This window comes from Chiloscyllium punctatum, chromosome 12 (genome assembly GCF_047496795.1).
Source record: "Chiloscyllium punctatum isolate Juve2018m chromosome 12, sChiPun1.3, whole genome shotgun sequence".
Classification (NCBI taxonomy): domain Eukaryota; kingdom Metazoa; phylum Chordata; class Chondrichthyes; order Orectolobiformes; family Hemiscylliidae; genus Chiloscyllium; species Chiloscyllium punctatum.
In genome coordinates, this window is record NC_092750.1 from 10,640,655 (window position 1) to 10,661,446 (window position 20,792).

General features: G+C 52.7%; 16 non-coding genes across 16 annotated transcripts; all 16 read left to right on the plus strand.

Moving 5' to 3' along the window:
• The first annotated feature begins 1,119 nt into the window (after positions 1 to 1,119).
• trnaf-gaa (transfer RNA phenylalanine (anticodon GAA)) lies at positions 1,120 to 1,192 on the plus strand. Its single transcript has one exon. It is a non-coding gene; the product is annotated as a tRNA-Phe (tRNA).
• A 1,183-nt stretch (positions 1,193 to 2,375) lies between these two features.
• On the plus strand, positions 2,376 to 2,448 carry trnaf-gaa (transfer RNA phenylalanine (anticodon GAA)). Its single transcript has one exon. It is a non-coding gene; the product is annotated as a tRNA-Phe (tRNA).
• Positions 2,449 to 3,631: 1,183 nt separating this feature from the next.
• On the plus strand, positions 3,632 to 3,704 carry trnaf-gaa (transfer RNA phenylalanine (anticodon GAA)). Its single transcript has one exon. It is a non-coding gene; the product is annotated as a tRNA-Phe (tRNA).
• A 1,183-nt stretch (positions 3,705 to 4,887) lies between these two features.
• Positions 4,888 to 4,960, plus strand: trnaf-gaa (transfer RNA phenylalanine (anticodon GAA)). Its single transcript has one exon. It is a non-coding gene; the product is annotated as a tRNA-Phe (tRNA).
• A 1,183-nt stretch (positions 4,961 to 6,143) lies between these two features.
• trnaf-gaa (transfer RNA phenylalanine (anticodon GAA)) lies at positions 6,144 to 6,216 on the plus strand. Its single transcript has one exon. It is a non-coding gene; the product is annotated as a tRNA-Phe (tRNA).
• Positions 6,217 to 7,399: 1,183 nt separating this feature from the next.
• Positions 7,400 to 7,472, plus strand: trnaf-gaa (transfer RNA phenylalanine (anticodon GAA)). The gene has a single exon. It is a non-coding gene; the product is annotated as a tRNA-Phe (tRNA).
• A 1,183-nt stretch (positions 7,473 to 8,655) lies between these two features.
• Positions 8,656 to 8,728, plus strand: trnaf-gaa (transfer RNA phenylalanine (anticodon GAA)). The gene has a single exon. It is a non-coding gene; the product is annotated as a tRNA-Phe (tRNA).
• A 1,183-nt stretch (positions 8,729 to 9,911) lies between these two features.
• trnaf-gaa (transfer RNA phenylalanine (anticodon GAA)) lies at positions 9,912 to 9,984 on the plus strand. The gene has a single exon. It is a non-coding gene; the product is annotated as a tRNA-Phe (tRNA).
• Positions 9,985 to 11,167: 1,183 nt separating this feature from the next.
• trnaf-gaa (transfer RNA phenylalanine (anticodon GAA)) lies at positions 11,168 to 11,240 on the plus strand. Its single transcript has one exon. It is a non-coding gene; the product is annotated as a tRNA-Phe (tRNA).
• A 1,183-nt stretch (positions 11,241 to 12,423) lies between these two features.
• trnaf-gaa (transfer RNA phenylalanine (anticodon GAA)) lies at positions 12,424 to 12,496 on the plus strand. Its single transcript has one exon. It is a non-coding gene; the product is annotated as a tRNA-Phe (tRNA).
• Positions 12,497 to 13,679: 1,183 nt separating this feature from the next.
• Positions 13,680 to 13,752, plus strand: trnaf-gaa (transfer RNA phenylalanine (anticodon GAA)). The gene has a single exon. It is a non-coding gene; the product is annotated as a tRNA-Phe (tRNA).
• A 1,183-nt stretch (positions 13,753 to 14,935) lies between these two features.
• Positions 14,936 to 15,008, plus strand: trnaf-gaa (transfer RNA phenylalanine (anticodon GAA)). Its single transcript has one exon. It is a non-coding gene; the product is annotated as a tRNA-Phe (tRNA).
• A 1,183-nt stretch (positions 15,009 to 16,191) lies between these two features.
• On the plus strand, positions 16,192 to 16,264 carry trnaf-gaa (transfer RNA phenylalanine (anticodon GAA)). Its single transcript has one exon. It is a non-coding gene; the product is annotated as a tRNA-Phe (tRNA).
• Positions 16,265 to 17,447: 1,183 nt separating this feature from the next.
• Positions 17,448 to 17,520, plus strand: trnaf-gaa (transfer RNA phenylalanine (anticodon GAA)). The gene has a single exon. It is a non-coding gene; the product is annotated as a tRNA-Phe (tRNA).
• A 1,183-nt stretch (positions 17,521 to 18,703) lies between these two features.
• trnaf-gaa (transfer RNA phenylalanine (anticodon GAA)) lies at positions 18,704 to 18,776 on the plus strand. Its single transcript has one exon. It is a non-coding gene; the product is annotated as a tRNA-Phe (tRNA).
• A 1,183-nt stretch (positions 18,777 to 19,959) lies between these two features.
• Positions 19,960 to 20,032, plus strand: trnaf-gaa (transfer RNA phenylalanine (anticodon GAA)). Its single transcript has one exon. It is a non-coding gene; the product is annotated as a tRNA-Phe (tRNA).
• Positions 20,033 to 20,792: the final 760 nt, after the last annotated feature.

A 20,792-nucleotide genomic window follows, 5' to 3' on the forward strand; every position in this document is an offset into this window, starting at 1 on the left:
GAAGCTCTGCACCTGGTCTTGCTGGCGCGAGGGTGGTTTGCATTGCCTCTCACCCTCCTCCTGCAGCCATTCGATGCCTTTTGCTTCCAGTCTCATGGCACATTTCTTCTGATTGGCTGCGTAAGGAGCATTCCAAAACAGTCAAATAATCAAATCGACAAACCCTCAATCCTGCACCAATTCCAATTCTCCGACTCTTCATTGACCAACATCTGCGAACGCACAAAACACTCTTTGAGTCAGCGACGCGTCCATGCTGGCCTTTGCACTCTCTCTCTCTCTATCAAACACTCCCTCGCTCGTAAGCTTGCTGACGGCCAGCTGTTCCAGCTTGCAAAAACCGGTGATCCCTGATCGCAATGGAAAAGTTGCAGGAGAGACGCTGACATGCGCATGGCCGCCTGACTTTAGGTTGATTTGAGCGTTCCAGAGGCGCGCCTTGGGAAATCGCTTTGGACTGTTCCTTGTTTTCGACACAAGCGGTCACTTCAGAAGTGATTGTGCAGAATGACGATGGAAAAGTATTCACAAACAGAGTCGGTGGTGTAAACAGGCAGTGACTTACATGCCGCTTTGGAGATGGTTGCGGAGAACTTGGGAATCCTCAAGCCTGCAGAGTAAGAACTGATGGTTTTCACAGTGGACGGACTGAAGCCGGAGCAGAGGCGATGAGTTCAAATTGTTCCGGTGCGTCGGCTCGCTCGCAAAGCAGCTTAGACCGATACTGACCGTTTGCAGACGGATGGCATCACGTGCAGCAGTTCGAGAGCTAGAGGAGAGATGGGGTGAAGCTGGCGAGAGATGTTGACGGTGAACGGAGCACGACGTGGAACTTGTCGAGGACTGGAGGGACCAGTTCCTGGTTGTGCATTCGACGAGCGAGTCGACCAGAGCCAAGCTGTCAACTTCAGAAATGATTGTGCAGAATCAACGACAGTGTCGATATAGACGGCATAAAGAGGCAGCGGCTGAAGCCAACTGTCCGGCGAGAAAACAGGCTGGGAAATTTTGCCGGAAGGAGTCGATGTCGTGAGGAGATTTGGAACAAAAACGCAGGGCAAATCCCAAGTGAATGTGGCGGCAAGCAAAGTGCTGCAGCGTGCCGAGCGGGCTGCAGCTGCCGAAATAGCTCAGTTGGGAGAGCGTTAGACTGAAGATCTAAAGGTCCCCGGTTCAATCCCGGGTTTCGGCAGGTGCAGAGTCGCTCGCGCGCTCCGTCCTTCGTTTAACTGCGACGGAGGCGAGTGAATGAAGGTGAAGCTCTGCACCTGGTCTTGCTGGCGCGAGGGTGGTTTGCATTGCCTCTCACCCTCCTCCTGCAGCCATTCGATGCCTTTTGCTTCCAGTCTCATGGCACATTTCTTCTGATTGGCTGCGTAAGGAGCATTCCAAAACAGTCAAATAATCAAATCGACAAACCCTCAATCCTGCACCAATTCCAATTCTCCGACTCTTCATTGACCAACATCTGCGAACGCACAAAACACTCTTTGAGTCAGCGACGCGTCCATGCTGGCCTTTGCACTCTCTCTCTCTCTATCAAACACTCCCTCGCTCGTAAGCTTGCTGACGGCCAGCTGTTCCAGCTTGCAAAAACCGGTGATCCCTGATCGCAATGGAAAAGTTGCAGGAGAGACGCTGACATGCGCATGGCCGCCTGACTTTAGGTTGATTTGAGCGTTCCAGAGGCGCGCCTTGGGAAATCGCTTTGGACTGTTCCTTGTTTTCGACACAAGCGGTCACTTCAGAAGTGATTGTGCAGAATGACGATGGAAAAGTATTCACAAACAGAGTCGGTGGTGTAAACAGGCAGTGACTTACATGCCGCTTTGGAGATGGTTGCGGAGAACTTGGGAATCCTCAAGCCTGCAGAGTAAGAACTGATGGTTTTCACAGTGGACGGACTGAAGCCGGAGCAGAGGCGATGAGTTCAAATTGTTCCGGTGCGTCGGCTCGCTCGCAAAGCAGCTTAGACCGATACTGACCGTTTGCAGACGGATGGCATCACGTGCAGCAGTTCGAGAGCTAGAGGAGAGATGGGGTGAAGCTGGCGAGAGATGTTGACGGTGAACGGAGCACGACGTGGAACTTGTCGAGGACTGGAGGGACCAGTTCCTGGTTGTGCATTCGACGAGCGAGTCGACCAGAGCCAAGCTGTCAACTTCAGAAATGATTGTGCAGAATCAACGACAGTGTCGATATAGACGGCATAAAGAGGCAGCGGCTGAAGCCAACTGTCCGGCGAGAAAACAGGCTGGGAAATTTTGCCGGAAGGAGTCGATGTCGTGAGGAGATTTGGAACAAAAACGCAGGGCAAATCCCAAGTGAATGTGGCAGCGAGCAAAGTGCTGCAGCGTGCCGAGCTGGCTGCAGCTGCCGAAATAGCTCAGTTGGGAGAGCGTTAGACTGAAGATCTAAAGGTCCCCGGTTCAATCCCGGGTTTCGGCAGGTGCAGAGTCGCTCGCGCGCTCCGTCCTTCGTTTAACTGCGACGGAGGCGAGTGAATGAAGGTGAAGCTCTGCACCTGGTCTTGCTGGCGCGAGGGTGGTTTGCATTGCCTCTCACCCTCCTCCTGCAGCCATTCGATGCCTTTTGCTTCCAGTCTCATGGCACATTTCTTCTGATTGGCTGCGTAAGGAGCATTCCAAAACAGTCAAATAATCAAATCGACAAACCCTCAATCCTGCACCAATTCCAATTCTCCGACTCTTCATTGACCAACATCTGCGAACGCACAAAACACTCTTTGAGTCAGCGACGCGTCCATGCTGGCCTTTGCACTCTCTCTCTCTCTATCAAACACTCCCTCGCTCGTAAGCTTGCTGACGGCCAGCTGTTCCAGCTTGCAAAAACCGGTGATCCCTGATCGCAATGGAAAAGTTGCAGGAGAGACGCTGACATGCGCATGGCCGCCTGACTTTAGGTTGATTTGAGCGTTCCAGAGGCGCGCCTTGGGAAATCGCTTTGGACTGTTCCTTGTTTTCGACACAAGCGGTCACTTCAGAAGTGATTGTGCAGAATGACGATGGAAAAGTATTCACAAACAGAGTCGGTGGTGTAAACAGGCAGTGACTTACATGCCGCTTTGGAGATGGTTGCGGAGAACTTGGGAATCCTCAAGCCTGCAGAGTAAGAACTGATGGTTTTCACAGTGGACGGACTGAAGCCGGAGCAGAGGCGATGAGTTCAAATTGTTCCGGTGCGTCGGCTCGCTCGCAAAGCAGCTTAGACCGATACTGACCGTTTGCAGACGGATGGCATCACGTGCAGCAGTTCGAGAGCTAGAGGAGAGATGGGGTGAAGCTGGCGAGAGATGTTGACGGTGAACGGAGCACGACGTGGAACTTGTCGAGGACTGGAGTGACCAGTTCCTGGTTGTGCATTCGACGAGCGAGTCGACCAGAGCCAAGCTGTCAACTTCAGAAATGATTGTGCAGAATCAACGACAGTGTCGATATAGACGGCATAAAGAGGCAGCGGCTGAAGCCAACTATCCGGCGAGAAAACAGGCTGGGAAATTTTGCCGGAAGGAGTCGATGTCGTGAGGAGATTTGGAACAAAAACGCAGGGCAAATCCCAAGTGAATGTGGCAGCGAGCAAAGTGCTGCAGCGTGCCGAGCTGGCTGCAGCTGCCGAAATAGCTCAGTTGGGAGAGCGTTAGACTGAAGATCTAAAGGTCCCCGGTTCAATCCCGGGTTTCGGCAGGTGCAGAGTCGCTCGCGCGCTCCGTCCTTCGTTTAACTGCGACGGAGGCGAGTGAATGAAGGTGAAGCTCTGCACCTGGTCTTGCTGGCGCGAGGGTGGTTTGCATTGCCTCTCACCCTCCTCCTGCAGCCATTCGATGCCTTTTGCTTCCAGTCTCATGGCACATTTCTTCTGATTGGCTGCGTAAGGAGCATTCCAAAACAGTCAAATAATCAAATCGACAAACCCTCAATCCTGCACCAATTCCAATTCTCCGACTCTTCATTGACCAACATCTGCGAACGCACAAAACACTCTTTGAGTCAGCGACGCGTCCATGCTGGCCTTTGCACTCTCTCTCTCTCTATCAAACACTCCCTCGCTCGTAAGCTTGCTGACGGCCAGCTGTTCCAGCTTGCAAAAACCGGTGATCCCTGATCGCAATGGAAAAGTTGCAGGAGAGACGCTGACATGCGCATGGCCGCCTGACTTTAGGTTGATTTGAGCGTTCCAGAGGCGCGCCTTGGGAAATCGCTTTGGACTGTTCCTTGTTTTCGACACAAGCGGTCACTTCAGAAGTGATTGTGCAGAATGACGATGGAAAAGTATTCACAAACAGAGTCGGTGGTGTAAACAGGCAGTGACTTACATGCCGCTTTGGAGATGGTTGCGGAGAACTTGGGAATCCTCAAGCCTGCAGAGTAAGAACTGATGGTTTTCACAGTGGACGGACTGAAGCCGGAGCAGAGGCGATGAGTTCAAATTGTTCCGGTGCGTCGGCTCGCTCGCAAAGCAGCTTAGACCGATACTGACCGTTTGCAGACGGATGGCATCACGTGCAGCAGTTCGAGAGCTAGAGGAGAGATGGGGTGAAGCTGGCGAGAGATGTTGACGGTGAACGGAGCACGACGTGGAACTTGTCGAGGACTGGAGGGACCAGTTCCTGGTTGTGCATTCGACGAGCGAGTCGACCAGAGCCAAGCTGTCAACTTCAGAAATGATTGTGCAGAATCAACGACAGTGTCGATATAGACGGCATAAAGAGGCAGCGGCTGAAGCCAACTGTCCGGCGAGAAAACAGGCTGGGAAATTTTGCCGGAAGGAGTCGATGTCGTGAGGAGATTTGGAACAAAAACGCAGGGCAAATCCCAAGTGAATGTGGCAGCGAGCAAAGTGCTGCAGCGTGCCGAGCTGGCTGCAGCTGCCGAAATAGCTCAGTTGGGAGAGCGTTAGACTGAAGATCTAAAGGTCCCCGGTTCAATCCCGGGTTTCGGCAGGTGCAGAGTCGCTCGCGCGCTCCGTCCTTCGTTTAACTGCGACGGAGGCGAGTGAATGAAGGTGAAGCTCTGCACCTGGTCTTGCTGGCGCGAGGGTGGTTTGCATTGCCTCTCACCCTCCTCCTGCAGCCATTCGATGCCTTTTGCTTCCAGTCTCATGGCACATTTCTTCTGATTGGCTGCGTAAGGAGCATTCCAAAACAGTCAAATAATCAAATCGACAAACCCTCAATCCTGCACCAATTCCAATTCTCCGACTCTTCATTGACCAACATCTGCGAACGCACAAAACACTCTTTGAGTCAGCGACGCGTCCATGCTGGCCTTTGCACTCTCTCTCTCTCTATCAAACACTCCCTCGCTCGTAAGCTTGCTGACGGCCAGCTGTTCCAGCTTGCAAAAACCGGTGATCCCTGATCGCAATGGAAAAGTTGCAGGAGAGACGCTGACATGCGCATGGCCGCCTGACTTTAGGTTGATTTGAGCGTTCCAGAGGCGCGCCTTGGGAAATCGCTTTGGACTGTTCCTTGTTTTCGACACAAGCGGTCACTTCAGAAGTGATTGTGCAGAATGACGATGGAAAAGTATTCACAAACAGAGTCGGTGGTGTAAACAGGCAGTGACTTACATGCCGCTTTGGAGATGGTTGCGGAGAACTTGGGAATCCTCAAGCCTGCAGAGTAAGAACTGATGGTTTTCACAGTGGACGGACTGAAGCCGGAGCAGAGGCGATGAGTTCAAATTGTTCCGGTGCGTCGGCTCGCTCGCAAAGCAGCTTAGACCGATACTGACCGTTTGCAGACGGATGGCATCACGTGCAGCAGTTCGAGAGCTAGAGGAGAGATGGGGTGAAGCTGGCGAGAGATGTTGACGGTGAACGGAGCACGACGTGGAACTTGTCGAGGACTGGAGTGACCAGTTCCTGGTTGTGCATTCGACGAGCGAGTCGACCAGAGCCAAGCTGTCAACTTCAGAAATGATTGTGCAGAATCAACGACAGTGTCGATATAGACGGCATAAAGAGGCAGCGGCTGAAGCCAACTATCCGGCGAGAAAACAGGCTGGGAAATTTTGCCGGAAGGAGTCGATGTCGTGAGGAGATTTGGAACAAAAACGCAGGGCAAATCCCAAGTGAATGTGGCAGCGAGCAAAGTGCTGCAGCGTGCCGAGCTGGCTGCAGCTGCCGAAATAGCTCAGTTGGGAGAGCGTTAGACTGAAGATCTAAAGGTCCCCGGTTCAATCCCGGGTTTCGGCAGGTGCAGAGTCGCTCGCGCGCTCCGTCCTTCGTTTAACTGCGACGGAGGCGAGTGAATGAAGGTGAAGCTCTGCACCTGGTCTTGCTGGCGCGAGGGTGGTTTGCATTGCCTCTCACCCTCCTCCTGCAGCCATTCGATGCCTTTTGCTTCCAGTCTCATGGCACATTTCTTCTGATTGGCTGCGTAAGGAGCATTCCAAAACAGTCAAATAATCAAATCGACAAACCCTCAATCCTGCACCAATTCCAATTCTCCGACTCTTCATTGACCAACATCTGCGAACGCACAAAACACTCTTTGAGTCAGCGACGCGTCCATGCTGGCCTTTGCACTCTCTCTCTCTCTATCAAACACTCCCTCGCTCGTAAGCTTGCTGACGGCCAGCTGTTCCAGCTTGCAAAAACCGGTGATCCCTGATCGCAATGGAAAAGTTGCAGGAGAGACGCTGACATGCGCATGGCCGCCTGACTTTAGGTTGATTTGAGCGTTCCAGAGGCGCGCCTTGGGAAATCGCTTTGGACTGTTCCTTGTTTTCGACACAAGCGGTCACTTCAGAAGTGATTGTGCAGAATGACGATGGAAAAGTATTCACAAACAGAGTCGGTGGTGTAAACAGGCAGTGACTTACATGCCGCTTTGGAGATGGTTGCGGAGAACTTGGGAATCCTCAAGCCTGCAGAGTAAGAACTGATGGTTTTCACAGTGGACGGACTGAAGCCGGAGCAGAGGCGATGAGTTCAAATTGTTCCGGTGCGTCGGCTCGCTCGCAAAGCAGCTTAGACCGATACTGACCGTTTGCAGACGGATGGCATCACGTGCAGCAGTTCGAGAGCTAGAGGAGAGATGGGGTGAAGCTGGCGAGAGATGTTGACGGTGAACGGAGCACGACGTGGAACTTGTCGAGGACTGGAGTGACCAGTTCCTGGTTGTGCATTCGACGAGCGAGTCGACCAGAGCCAAGCTGTCAACTTCAGAAATGATTGTGCAGAATCAACGACAGTGTCGATATAGACGGCATAAAGAGGCAGCGGCTGAAGCCAACTATCCGGCGAGAAAACAGGCTGGGAAATTTTGCCGGAAGGAGTCGATGTCGTGAGGAGATTTGGAACAAAAACGCAGGGCAAATCCCAAGTGAATGTGGCAGCGAGCAAAGTGCTGCAGCGTGCCGAGCTGGCTGCAGCTGCCGAAATAGCTCAGTTGGGAGAGCGTTAGACTGAAGATCTAAAGGTCCCCGGTTCAATCCCGGGTTTCGGCAGGTGCAGAGTCGCTCGCGCGCTCCGTCCTTCGTTTAACTGCGACGGAGGCGAGTGAATGAAGGTGAAGCTCTGCACCTGGTCTTGCTGGCGCGAGGGTGGTTTGCATTGCCTCTCACCCTCCTCCTGCAGCCATTCGATGCCTTTTGCTTCCAGTCTCATGGCACATTTCTTCTGATTGGCTGCGTAAGGAGCATTCCAAAACAGTCAAATAATCAAATCGACAAACCCTCAATCCTGCACCAATTCCAATTCTCCGACTCTTCATTGACCAACATCTGCGAACGCACAAAACACTCTTTGAGTCAGCGACGCGTCCATGCTGGCCTTTGCACTCTCTCTCTCTCTATCAAACACTCCCTCGCTCGTAAGCTTGCTGACGGCCAGCTGTTCCAGCTTGCAAAAACCGGTGATCCCTGATCGCAATGGAAAAGTTGCAGGAGAGACGCTGACATGCGCATGGCCGCCTGACTTTAGGTTGATTTGAGCGTTCCAGAGGCGCGCCTTGGGAAATCGCTTTGGACTGTTCCTTGTTTTCGACACAAGCGGTCACTTCAGAAGTGATTGTGCAGAATGACGATGGAAAAGTATTCACAAACAGAGTCGGTGGTGTAAACAGGCAGTGACTTACATGCCGCTTTGGAGATGGTTGCGGAGAACTTGGGAATCCTCAAGCCTGCAGAGTAAGAACTGATGGTTTTCACAGTGGACGGACTGAAGCCGGAGCAGAGGCGATGAGTTCAAATTGTTCCGGTGCGTCGGCTCGCTCGCAAAGCAGCTTAGACCGATACTGACCGTTTGCAGACGGATGGCATCACGTGCAGCAGTTCGAGAGCTAGAGGAGAGATGGGGTGAAGCTGGCGAGAGATGTTGACGGTGAACGGAGCACGACGTGGAACTTGTCGAGGACTGGAGGGACCAGTTCCTGGTTGTGCATTCGACGAGCGAGTCGACCAGAGCCAAGCTGTCAACTTCAGAAATGATTGTGCAGAATCAACGACAGTGTCGATATAGACGGCATAAAGAGGCAGCGGCTGAAGCCAACTGTCCGGCGAGAAAACAGGCTGGGAAATTTTGCCGGAAGGAGTCGATGTCGTGAGGAGATTTGGAACAAAAACGCAGGGCAAATCCCAAGTGAATGTGGCAGCGAGCAAAGTGCTGCAGCGTGCCGAGCTGGCTGCAGCTGCCGAAATAGCTCAGTTGGGAGAGCGTTAGACTGAAGATCTAAAGGTCCCCGGTTCAATCCCGGGTTTCGGCAGGTGCAGAGTCGCTCGCGCGCTCCGTCCTTCGTTTAACTGCGACGGAGGCGAGTGAATGAAGGTGAAGCTCTGCACCTGGTCTTGCTGGCGCGAGGGTGGTTTGCATTGCCTCTCACCCTCCTCCTGCAGCCATTCGATGCCTTTTGCTTCCAGTCTCATGGCACATTTCTTCTGATTGGCTGCGTAAGGAGCATTCCAAAACAGTCAAATAATCAAATCGACAAACCCTCAATCCTGCACCTATTCCAATTCTCCGACTCTTCATTGACCAACATCTGCGAACGCACAAAACACTCTTTGAGTCAGCGACGCGTCCATGCTGGCCTTTGCACTCTCTCTCTCTCTATCAAACACTCCCTCGCTCGTAAGCTTGCTGACGGCCAGCTGTTCCAGCTTGCAAAAACCGGTGATCCCTGATCGCAATGGAAAAGTTGCAGGAGAGACGCTGACATGCGCATGGCCGCCTGACTTTAGGTTGATTTGAGCGTTCCAGAGGCGCGCCTTGGGAAATCGCTTTGGACTGTTCCTTGTTTTCGACACAAGCGGTCACTTCAGAAGTGATTGTGCAGAATGACGATGGAAAAGTATTCACAAACAGAGTCGGTGGTGTAAACAGGCAGTGACTTACATGCCGCTTTGGAGATGGTTGCGGAGAACTTGGGAATCCTCAAGCCTGCAGAGTAAGAACTGATGGTTTTCACAGTGGACGGACTGAAGCCGGAGCAGAGGCGATGAGTTCAAATTGTTCCGGTGCGTCGGCTCGCTCGCAAAGCAGCTTAGACCGATACTGACCGTTTGCAGACGGATGGCATCACGTGCAGCAGTTCGAGAGCTAGAGGAGAGATGGGGTGAAGCTGGCGAGAGATGTTGACGGTGAACGGAGCACGACGTGGAACTTGTCGAGGACTGGAGGGACCAGTTCCTGGTTGTGCATTCGACGAGCGAGTCGACCAGAGCCAAGCTGTCAACTTCAGAAATGATTGTGCAGAATCAACGACAGTGTCGATATAGACGGCATAAAGAGGCAGCGGCTGAAGCCAACTGTCCGGCGAGAAAACAGGCTGGGAAATTTTGCCGGAAGGAGTCGATGTCGTGAGGAGATTTGGAACAAAAACGCAGGGCAAATCCCAAGTGAATGTGGCAGCGAGCAAAGTGCTGCAGCGTGCCGAGCTGGCTGCAGCTGCCGAAATAGCTCAGTTGGGAGAGCGTTAGACTGAAGATCTAAAGGTCCCCGGTTCAATCCCGGGTTTCGGCAGGTGCAGAGTCGCTCGCGCGCTCCGTCCTTCGTTTAACTGCGACGGAGGCGAGTGAATGAAGGTGAAGCTCTGCACCTGGTCTTGCTGGCGCGAGGGTGGTTTGCATTGCCTCTCACCCTCCTCCTGCAGCCATTCGATGCCTTTTGCTTCCAGTCTCATGGCACATTTCTTCTGATTGGCTGCGTAAGGAGCATTCCAAAACAGTCAAATAATCAAATCGACAAACCCTCAATCCTGCACCAATTCCAATTCTCCGACTCTTCATTGACCAACATCTGCGAACGCACAAAACACTCTTTGAGTCAGCGACGCGTCCATGCTGGCCTTTGCACTCTCTCTCTCTCTATCAAACACTCCCTCGCTCGTAAGCTTGCTGACGGCCAGCTGTTCCAGCTTGCAAAAACCGGTGATCCCTGATCGCAATGGAAAAGTTGCAGGAGAGACGCTGACATGCGCATGGCCGCCTGACTTTAGGTTGATTTGAGCGTTCCAGAGGCGCGCCTTGGGAAATCGCTTTGGACTGTTCCTTGTTTTCGACACAAGCGGTCACTTCAGAAGTGATTGTGCAGAATGACGATGGAAAAGTATTCACAAACAGAGTCGGTGGTGTAAACAGGCAGTGACTTACATGCCGCTTTGGAGATGGTTGCGGAGAACTTGGGAATCCTCAAGCCTGCAGAGTAAGAACTGATGGTTTTCACAGTGGACGGACTGAAGCCGGAGCAGAGGCGATGAGTTCAAATTGTTCCGGTGCGTCGGCTCGCTCGCAAAGCAGCTTAGACCGATACTGACCGTTTGCAGACGGATGGCATCACGTGCAGCAGTTCGAGAGCTAGAGGAGAGATGGGGTGAAGCTGGCGAGAGATGTTGACGGTGAACGGAGCACGACGTGGAACTTGTCGAGGACTGGAGGGACCAGTTCCTGGTTGTGCATTCGACGAGCGAGTCGACCAGAGCCAAGCTGTCAACTTCAGAAATGATTGTGCAGAATCAACGACAGTGTCGATATAGACGGCATAAAGAGGCAGCGGCTGAAGCCAACTGTCCGGCGAGAAAACAGGCTGGGAAATTTTGCCGGAAGGAGTCGATGTCGTGAGGAGATTTGGAACAAAAACGCAGGGCAAATCCCAAGTGAATGTGGCGGCGAGCAAAGTGCTGCAGCGTGCCGAGCTGGCTGCAGCTGCCGAAATAGCTCAGTTGGGAGAGCGTTAGACTGAAGATCTAAAGGTCCCCGGTTCAATCCCGGGTTTCGGCAGGTGCAGAGTCGCTCGCGCGCTCCGTCCTTCGTTTAACTGCGACGGAGGCGAGTGAATGAAGGTGAAGCTCTGCACCTGGTCTTGCTGGCGCGAGGGTGGTTTGCATTGCCTCTCACCCTCCTCCTGCAGCCATTCGATGCCTTTTGCTTCCAGTCTCATGGCACATTTCTTCTGATTGGCTGCGTAAGGAGCATTCCAAAACAGTCAAATAATCAAATCGACAAACCCTCAATCCTGCACCAATTCCAATTCTCCGACTCTTCATTGACCAACATCTGCGAACGCACAAAACACTCTTTGAGTCAGCGACGCGTCCATGCTGGCCTTTGCACTCTCTCTCTCTCTATCAAACACTCCCTCGCTCGTAAGCTTGCTGACGGCCAGCTGTTCCAGCTTGCAAAAACCGGTGATCCCTGATCGCAATGGAAAAGTTGCAGGAGAGACGCTGACATGCGCATGGCCGCCTGACTTTAGGTTGATTTGAGCGTTCCAGAGGCGCGCCTTGGGAAATCGCTTTGGACTGTTCCTTGTTTTCGACACAAGCGGTCACTTCAGAAGTGATTGTGCAGAATGACGATGGAAAAGTATTCACAAACAGAGTCGGTGGTGTAAACAGGCAGTGACTTACATGCCGCTTTGGAGATGGTTGCGGAGAACTTGGGAATCCTCAAGCCTGCAGAGTAAGAACTGATGGTTTTCACAGTGGACGGACTGAAGCCGGAGCAGAGGCGATGAGTTCAAATTGTTCCGGTGCGTCGGCTCGCTCGCAAAGCAGCTTAGACCGATACTGACCGTTTGCAGACGGATGGCATCACGTGCAGCAGTTCGAGAGCTAGAGGAGAGATGGGGTGAAGCTGGCGAGAGATGTTGACGGTGAACGGAGCACGACGTGGAACTTGTCGAGGACTGGAGTGACCAGTTCCTGGTTGTGCATTCGACGAGCGAGTCGACCAGAGCCAAGCTGTCAACTTCAGAAATGATTGTGCAGAATCAACGACAGTGTCGATATAGACGGCATAAAGAGGCAGCGGCTGAAGCCAACTATCCGGCGAGAAAACAGGCTGGGAAATTTTGCCGGAAGGAGTCGATGTCGTGAGGAGATTTGGAACAAAAACGCAGGGCAAATCCCAAGTGAATGTGGCAGCGAGCAAAGTGCTGCAGCGTGCCGAGCTGGCTGCAGCTGCCGAAATAGCTCAGTTGGGAGAGCGTTAGACTGAAGATCTAAAGGTCCCCGGTTCAATCCCGGGTTTCGGCAGGTGCAGAGTCGCTCGCGCGCTCCGTCCTTCGTTTAACTGCGACGGAGGCGAGTGAATGAAGGTGAAGCTCTGCACCTGGTCTTGCTGGCGCGAGGGTGGTTTGCATTGCCTCTCACCCTCCTCCTGCAGCCATTCGATGCCTTTTGCTTCCAGTCTCATGGCACATTTCTTCTGATTGGCTGCGTAAGGAGCATTCCAAAACAGTCAAATAATCAAATCGACAAACCCTCAATCCTGCACCAATTCCAATTCTCCGACTCTTCATTGACCAACATCTGCGAACGCACAAAACACTCTTTGAGTCAGCGACGCGTCCATGCTGGCCTTTGCACTCTCTCTCTCTCTATCAAACACTCCCTCGCTCGTAAGCTTGCTGACGGCCAGCTGTTCCAGCTTGCAAAAACCGGTGATCCCTGATCGCAATGGAAAAGTTGCAGGAGAGACGCTGACATGCGCATGGCCGCCTGACTTTAGGTTGATTTGAGCGTTCCAGAGGCGCGCCTTGGGAAATCGCTTTGGACTGTTCCTTGTTTTCGACACAAGCGGTCACTTCAGAAGTGATTGTGCAGAATGACGATGGAAAAGTATTCACAAACAGAGTCGGTGGTGTAAACAGGCAGTGACTTACATGCCGCTTTGGAGATGGTTGCGGAGAACTTGGGAATCCTCAAGCCTGCAGAGTAAGAACTGATGGTTTTCACAGTGGACGGACTGAAGCCGGAGCAGAGGCGATGAGTTCAAATTGTTCCGGTGCGTCGGCTCGCTCGCAAAGCAGCTTAGACCGATACTGACCGTTTGCAGACGGATGGCATCACGTGCAGCAGTTCGAGAGCTAGAGGAGAGATGGGGTGAAGCTGGCGAGAGATGTTGACGGTGAACGGAGCACGACGTGGAACTTGTCGAGGACTGGAGTGACCAGTTCCTGGTTGTGCATTCGACGAGCGAGTCGACCAGAGCCAAGCTGTCAACTTCAGAAATGATTGTGCAGAATCAACGACAGTGTCGATATAGACGGCATAAAGAGGCAGCGGCTGAAGCCAACTATCCGGCGAGAAAACAGGCTGGGAAATTTTGCCGGAAGGAGTCGATGTCGTGAGGAGATTTGGAACAAAAACGCAGGGCAAATCCCAAGTGAATGTGGCAGCGAGCAAAGTGCTGCAGCGTGCCGAGCTGGCTGCAGCTGCCGAAATAGCTCAGTTGGGAGAGCGTTAGACTGAAGATCTAAAGGTCCCCGGTTCAATCCCGGGTTTCGGCAGGTGCAGAGTCGCTCGCGCGCTCCGTCCTTCGTTTAACTGCGACGGAGGCGAGTGAATGAAGGTGAAGCTCTGCACCTGGTCTTGCTGGCGCGAGGGTGGTTTGCATTGCCTCTCACCCTCCTCCTGCAGCCATTCGATGCCTTTTGCTTCCAGTCTCATGGCACATTTCTTCTGATTGGCTGCGTAAGGAGCATTCCAAAACAGTCAAATAATCAAATCGACAAACCCTCAATCCTGCACCAATTCCAATTCTCCGACTCTTCATTGACCAACATCTGCGAACGCACAAAACACTCTTTGAGTCAGCGACGCGTCCATGCTGGCCTTTGCACTCTCTCTCTCTCTATCAAACACTCCCTCGCTCGTAAGCTTGCTGACGGCCAGCTGTTCCAGCTTGCAAAAACCGGTGATCCCTGATCGCAATGGAAAAGTTGCAGGAGAGACGCTGACATGCGCATGGCCGCCTGACTTTAGGTTGATTTGAGCGTTCCAGAGGCGCGCCTTGGGAAATCGCTTTGGACTGTTCCTTGTTTTCGACACAAGCGGTCACTTCAGAAGTGATTGTGCAGAATGACGATGGAAAAGTATTCACAAACAGAGTCGGTGGTGTAAACAGGCAGTGACTTACATGCCGCTTTGGAGATGGTTGCGGAGAACTTGGGAATCCTCAAGCCTGCAGAGTAAGAACTGATGGTTTTCACAGTGGACGGACTGAAGCCGGAGCAGAGGCGATGAGTTCAAATTGTTCCGGTGCGTCGGCTCGCTCGCAAAGCAGCTTAGACCGATACTGACCGTTTGCAGACGGATGGCATCACGTGCAGCAGTTCGAGAGCTAGAGGAGAGATGGGGTGAAGCTGGCGAGAGATGTTGACGGTGAACGGAGCACGACGTGGAACTTGTCGAGGACTGGAGTGACCAGTTCCTGGTTGTGCATTCGACGAGCGAGTCGACCAGAGCCAAGCTGTCAACTTCAGAAATGATTGTGCAGAATCAACGACAGTGTCGATATAGACGGCATAAAGAGGCAGCGGCTGAAGCCAACTATCCGGCGAGAAAACAGGCTGGGAAATTTTGCCGGAAGGAGTCGATGTCGTGAGGAGATTTGGAACAAAAACGCAGGGCAAATCCCAAGTGAATGTGGCAGCGAGCAAAGTGCTGCAGCGTGCCGAGCTGGCTGCAGCTGCCGAAATAGCTCAGTTGGGAGAGCGTTAGACTGAAGATCTAAAGGTCCCCGGTTCAATCCCGGGTTTCGGCAGGTGCAGAGTCGCTCGCGCGCTCCGTCCTTCGTTTAACTGCGACGGAGGCGAGTGAATGAAGGTGAAGCTCTGCACCTGGTCTTGCTGGCGCGAGGGTGGTTTGCATTGCCTCTCACCCTCCTCCTGCAGCCATTCGATGCCTTTTGCTTCCAGTCTCATGGCACATTTCTTCTGATTGGCTGCGTAAGGAGCATTCCAAAACAGTCAAATAATCAAATCGACAAACCCTCAATCCTGCACCTATTCCAATTCTCCGACTCTTCATTGACCAACATCTGCGAACGCACAAAACACTCTTTGAGTCAGCGACGCGTCCATGCTGGCCTTTGCACTCTCTCTCTCTCTATCAAACACTCCCTCGCTCGTAAGCTTGCTGACGGCCAGCTGTTCCAGCTTGCAAAAACCGGTGATCCCTGATCGCAATGGAAAAGTTGCAGGAGAGACGCTGACATGCGCATGGCCGCCTGACTTTAGGTTGATTTGAGCGTTCCAGAGGCGCGCCTTGGGAAATCGCTTTGGACTGTTCCTTGTTTTCGACACAAGCGGTCACTTCAGAAGTGATTGTGCAGAATGACGATGGAAAAGTATTCACAAACAGAGTCGGTGGTGTAAACAGGCAGTGACTTACATGCCGCTTTGGAGATGGTTGCGGAGAACTTGGGAATCCTCAAGCCTGCAGAGTAAGAACTGATGGTTTTCACAGTGGACGGACTGAAGCCGGAGCAGAGGCGATGAGTTCAAATTGTTCCGGTGCGTCGGCTCGCTCGCAAAGCAGCTTAGACCGATACTGACCGTTTGCAGACGGATGGCATCACGTGCAGCAGTTCGAGAGCTAGAGGAGAGATGGGGTGAAGCTGGCGAGAGATGTTGACGGTGAACGGAGCACGACGTGGAACTTGTCGAGGACTGGAGGGACCAGTTCCTGGTTGTGCATTCGACGAGCGAGTCGACCAGAGCCAAGCTGTCAACTTCAGAAATGATTGTGCAGAATCAACGACAGTGTCGATATAGACGGCATAAAGAGGCAGCGGCTGAAGCCAACTGTCCGGCGAGAAAACAGGCTGGGAAATTTTGCCGGAAGGAGTCGATGTCGTGAGGAGATTTGGAACAAAAACGCAGGGCAAATCCCAAGTGAATGTGGCAGCGAGCAAAGTGCTGCAGCGTGCCGAGCTGGCTGCAGCTGCCGAAATAGCTCAGTTGGGAGAGCGTTAGACTGAAGATCTAAAGGTCCCCGGTTCAATCCCGGGTTTCGGCAGGTGCAGAGTCGCTCGCGCGCTCCGTCCTTCGTTTAACTGCGACGGAGGCGAGTGAATGAAGGTGAAGCTCTGCACCTGGTCTTGCTGGCGCGAGGGTGGTTTGCATTGCCTCTCACCCTCCTCCTGCAGCCATTCGATGCCTTTTGCTTCCAGTCTCATGGCACATTTCTTCTGATTGGCTGCGTAAGGAGCATTCCAAAACAGTCAAATAATCAAATCGACAAACCCTCAATCCTGCACCAATTCCAATTCTCCGACTCTTCATTGACCAACATCTGCGAACGCACAAAACACTCTTTGAGTCAGCGACGCGTCCATGCTGGCCTTTGCACTCTCTCTCTCTCTATCAAACACTCCCTCGCTCGTAAGCTTGCTGACGGCCAGCTGTTCCAGCTTGCAAAAACCGGTGATCCCTGATCGCAATGGAAAAGTTGCAGGAGAGACGCTGACATGCGCATGGCCGCCTGACTTTAGGTTGATTTGAGCGTTCCAGAGGCGCGCCTTGGGAAATCGCTTTGGACTGTTCCTTGTTTTCGACACAAGCGGTCACTTCAGAAGTGATTGTGCAGAATGACGATGGAAAAGTATTCACAAACAGAGTCGGTGGTGTAAACAGGCAGTGACTTACATGCCGCTTTGGAGATGGTTGCGGAGAACTTGGGAATCCTCAAGCCTGCAGAGTAAGAACTGATGGTTTTCACAGTGGACGGACTGAAGCCGGAGCAGAGGCGATGAGTTCAAATTGTTCCGGTGCGTCGGCTCGCTCGCAAAGCAGCTTAGACCGATACTGACCGTTTGCAGACGGATGGCATCACGTGCAGCAGTTCGAGAGCTAGAGGAGAGATGGGGTGAAGCTGGCGAGAGATGTTGACGGTGAACGGAGCACGACGTGGAACTTGTCGAGGACTGGAGGGACCAGTTCCTGGTTGTGCATTCGACGAGCGAGTCGACCAGAGCCAAGCTGTCAACTTCAGAAATGATTGTGCAGAATCAACGACAGTGTCGATATAGACGGCATAAAGAGGCAGCGGCTGAAGCCAACTGTCCGGCGAGAAAACAGGCTGGGAAATTTTGCCGGAAGGAGTCGATGTCGTGAGGAGATTTGGAACAAAAACGCAGGGCAAATCCCAAGTGAATGTGGCGGCGAGCAAAGTGCTGCAGCGTGCCGAGCTGGCTGCAGCTGCCGAAATAGCTCAGTTGGGAGAGCGTTAGACTGAAGATCTAAAGGTCCCCGGTTCAATCCCGGGTTTCGGCAGGTGCAGAGTCGCTCGCGCGCTCCGTCCTTCGTTTAACTGCGACGGAGGCGAGTGAATGAAGGTGAAGCTCTGCACCTGGTCTTGCTGGCGCGAGGGTGGTTTGCATTGCCTCTCACCCTCCTCCTGCAGCCATTCGATGCCTTTTGCTTCCAGTCTCATGGCACATTTCTTCTGATTGGCTGCGTAAGGAGCATTCCAAAACAGTCAAATAATCAAATCGACAAACCCTCAATCCTGCACCAATTCCAATTCTCCGACTCTTCATTGACCAACATCTGCGAACGCACAAAACACTCTTTGAGTCAGCGACGCGTCCATGCTGGCCTTTGCACTCTCTCTCTCTCTATCAAACACTCCCTCGCTCGTAAGCTTGCTGACGGCCAGCTGTTCCAGCTTGCAAAAACCGGTGATCCCTGATCGCAATGGAAAAGTTGCAGGAGAGACGCTGACATGCGCATGGCCGCCTGACTTTAGGTTGATTTGAGCGTTCCAGAGGCGCGCCTTGGGAAATCGCTTTGGACTGTTCCTTGTTTTCGACACAAGCGGTCACTTCAGAAGTGATTGTGCAGAATGACGATGGAAAAGTATTCACAAACAGAGTCGGTGGTGTAAACAGGCAGTGACTTACATGCCGCTTTGGAGATGGTTGCGGAGAACTTGGGAATCCTCAAGCCTGCAGAGTAAGAACTGATGGTTTTCACAGTGGACGGACTGAAGCCGGAGCAGAGGCGATGAGTTCAAATTGTTCCGGTGCGTCGGCTCGCTCGCAAAGCAGCTTAGACCGATACTGACCGTTTGCAGACGGATGGCATCACGTGCAGCAGTTCGAGAGCTAGAGGAGAGATGGGGTGAAGCTGGCGAGAGATGTTGACGGTGAACGGAGCACGACGTGGAACTTGTCGAGGACTGGAGTGACCAGTTCCTGGTTGTGCATTCGACGAGCGAGTCGACCAGAGCCAAGCTGTCAACTTCAGAAATGATTGTGCAGAATCAACGACAGTGTCGATATAGACGGCATAAAGAGGCAGCGGCTGAAGCCAACTATCCGGCGAGAAAACAGGCTGGGAAATTTTGCCGGAAGGAGTCGATGTCGTGAGGAGATTTGGAACAAAAACGCAGGGCAAATCCCAAGTGAATGTGGCAGCGAGCAAAGTGCTGCAGCGTGCCGAGCTGGCTGCAGCTGCCGAAATAGCTCAGTTGGGAGAGCGTTAGACTGAAGATCTAAAGGTCCCCGGTTCAATCCCGGGTTTCGGCAGGTGCAGAGTCGCTCGCGCGCTCCGTCCTTCGTTTAACTGCGACGGAGGCGAGTGAATGAAGGTGAAGCTCTGCACCTGGTCTTGCTGGCGCGAGGGTGGTTTGCATTGCCTCTCACCCTCCTCCTGCAGCCATTCGATGCCTTTTGCTTCCAGTCTCATGGCACATTTCTTCTGATTGGCTGCGTAAGGAGCATTCCAAAACAGTCAAATAATCAAATCGACAAACCCTCAATCCTGCACCAATTCCAATTCTCCGACTCTTCATTGACCAACATCTGCGAACGCACAAAACACTCTTTGAGTCAGCGACGCGTCCATGCTGGCCTTTGCACTCTCTCTCTCTCTATCAAACACTCCCTCGCTCGTAAGCTTGCTGACGGCCAGCTGTTCCAGCTTGCAAAAACCGGTGATCCCTGATCGCAATGGAAAAGTTGCAGGAGAGACGCTGACATGCGCATGGCCGCCTGACTTTAGGTTGATTTGAGCGTTCCAGAGGCGCGCCTTGGGAAATCGCTTTGGACTGTTCCTTGTTTTCGACACAAGCGGTCACTTCAGAAGTGATTGTGCAGAATGACGATGGAAAAGTATTCACAAACAGAGTCGGTGGTGTAAACAGGCAGTGACTTACATGCCGCTTTGGAGATGGTTGCGGAGAACTTGGGAATCCTCAAGCCTGCAGAGTAAGAACTGATGGTTTTCACAGTGGACGGACTGAAGCCGGAGCAGAGGCGATGAGTTCAAATTGTTCCGGTGCGTCGGCTCGCTCGCAAAGCAGCTTAGACCGATACTGACCGTTTGCAGACGGATGGCATCACGTGCAGCAGTTCGAGAGCTAGAGGAGAGATGGGGTGAAGCTGGCGAGAGATGTTGACGGTGAACGGAGCACGACGTGGAACTTGTCGAGGACTGGAGGGACCAGTTCCTGGTTGTGCATTCGACGAGCGAGTCGACCAGAGCCAAGCTGTCAACTTCAGAAATGATTGTGCAGAATCAACGACAGTGTCGATATAGACGGCATAAAGAGGCAGCGGCTGAAGCCAACTGTCCGGCGAGAAAACAGGCTGGGAAATTTTGCCGGAAGGAGTCGATGTCGTGAGGAGATTTGGAACAAAAACGCAGGGCAAATCCCAAGTGAATGTGGCAGCGAGCAAAGTGCTGCAGCGTGCCGAGCTGGCTGCAGCTGCCGAAATAGCTCAGTTGGGAGAGCGTTAGACTGAAGATCTAAAGGTCCCCGGTTCAATCCCGGGTTTCGGCAGGTGCAGAGTCGCTCGCGCGCTCCGTCCTTCGTTTAACTGTGACGGAGGCGAGTGAATGAAGGTGAAGCTCTGCACCTGGTCTTGCTGGCGCGAGGGTGGTTTGCATTGCCTCTCACCCTCCTCCTGCAGCCATTCGATGCCTTTTGCTTCCAGTCTCATGGCACATTTCTTCTGATTGGCTGCGTAAGGAGCATTCCAAAACAGTCAAATAATCAAATCGACAAACCCTCAATCCTGCACCAATTCCAATTCTCCGACTCTTCATTGACCAACATCTGCGAACGCACAAAACACTCTTTGAGTCAGCGACGCGTCCATGCTGGCCTTTGCACTCTCTCTCTCTCTATCAAACACTCCCTCGCTCGTAAGCTTGCTGACGGCCAGCTGTTCCAGCTTGCAAAAACCGGTGATCCCTGATCGCAATGGAAAAGTTGCAGGAGAGACGCTGACATGCGCATGGCCGCCTGACTTTAGGTTGATTTGAGCGTTCCAGAGGCGCGCCTTGGGAAATCGCTTTGGACTGTTCCTTGTTTTCGACACAAGCGGTCACTTCAGAAGTGATTGTGCAGAATGACGATGGAAAAGTATTCACAAACAGAGTCGGTGGTGTAAACAGGCAGTGACTTACATGCCGCTTTGGAGATGGTTGCGGAGAACTTGGGAATCCTCAAGCCTGCAGAGTAAGAACTGATGGTTTTCACAGTGGACGGACTGAAGCCGGAGCAGAGGCGATGAGTTCAAATTGTTCCGGTGCGTCGG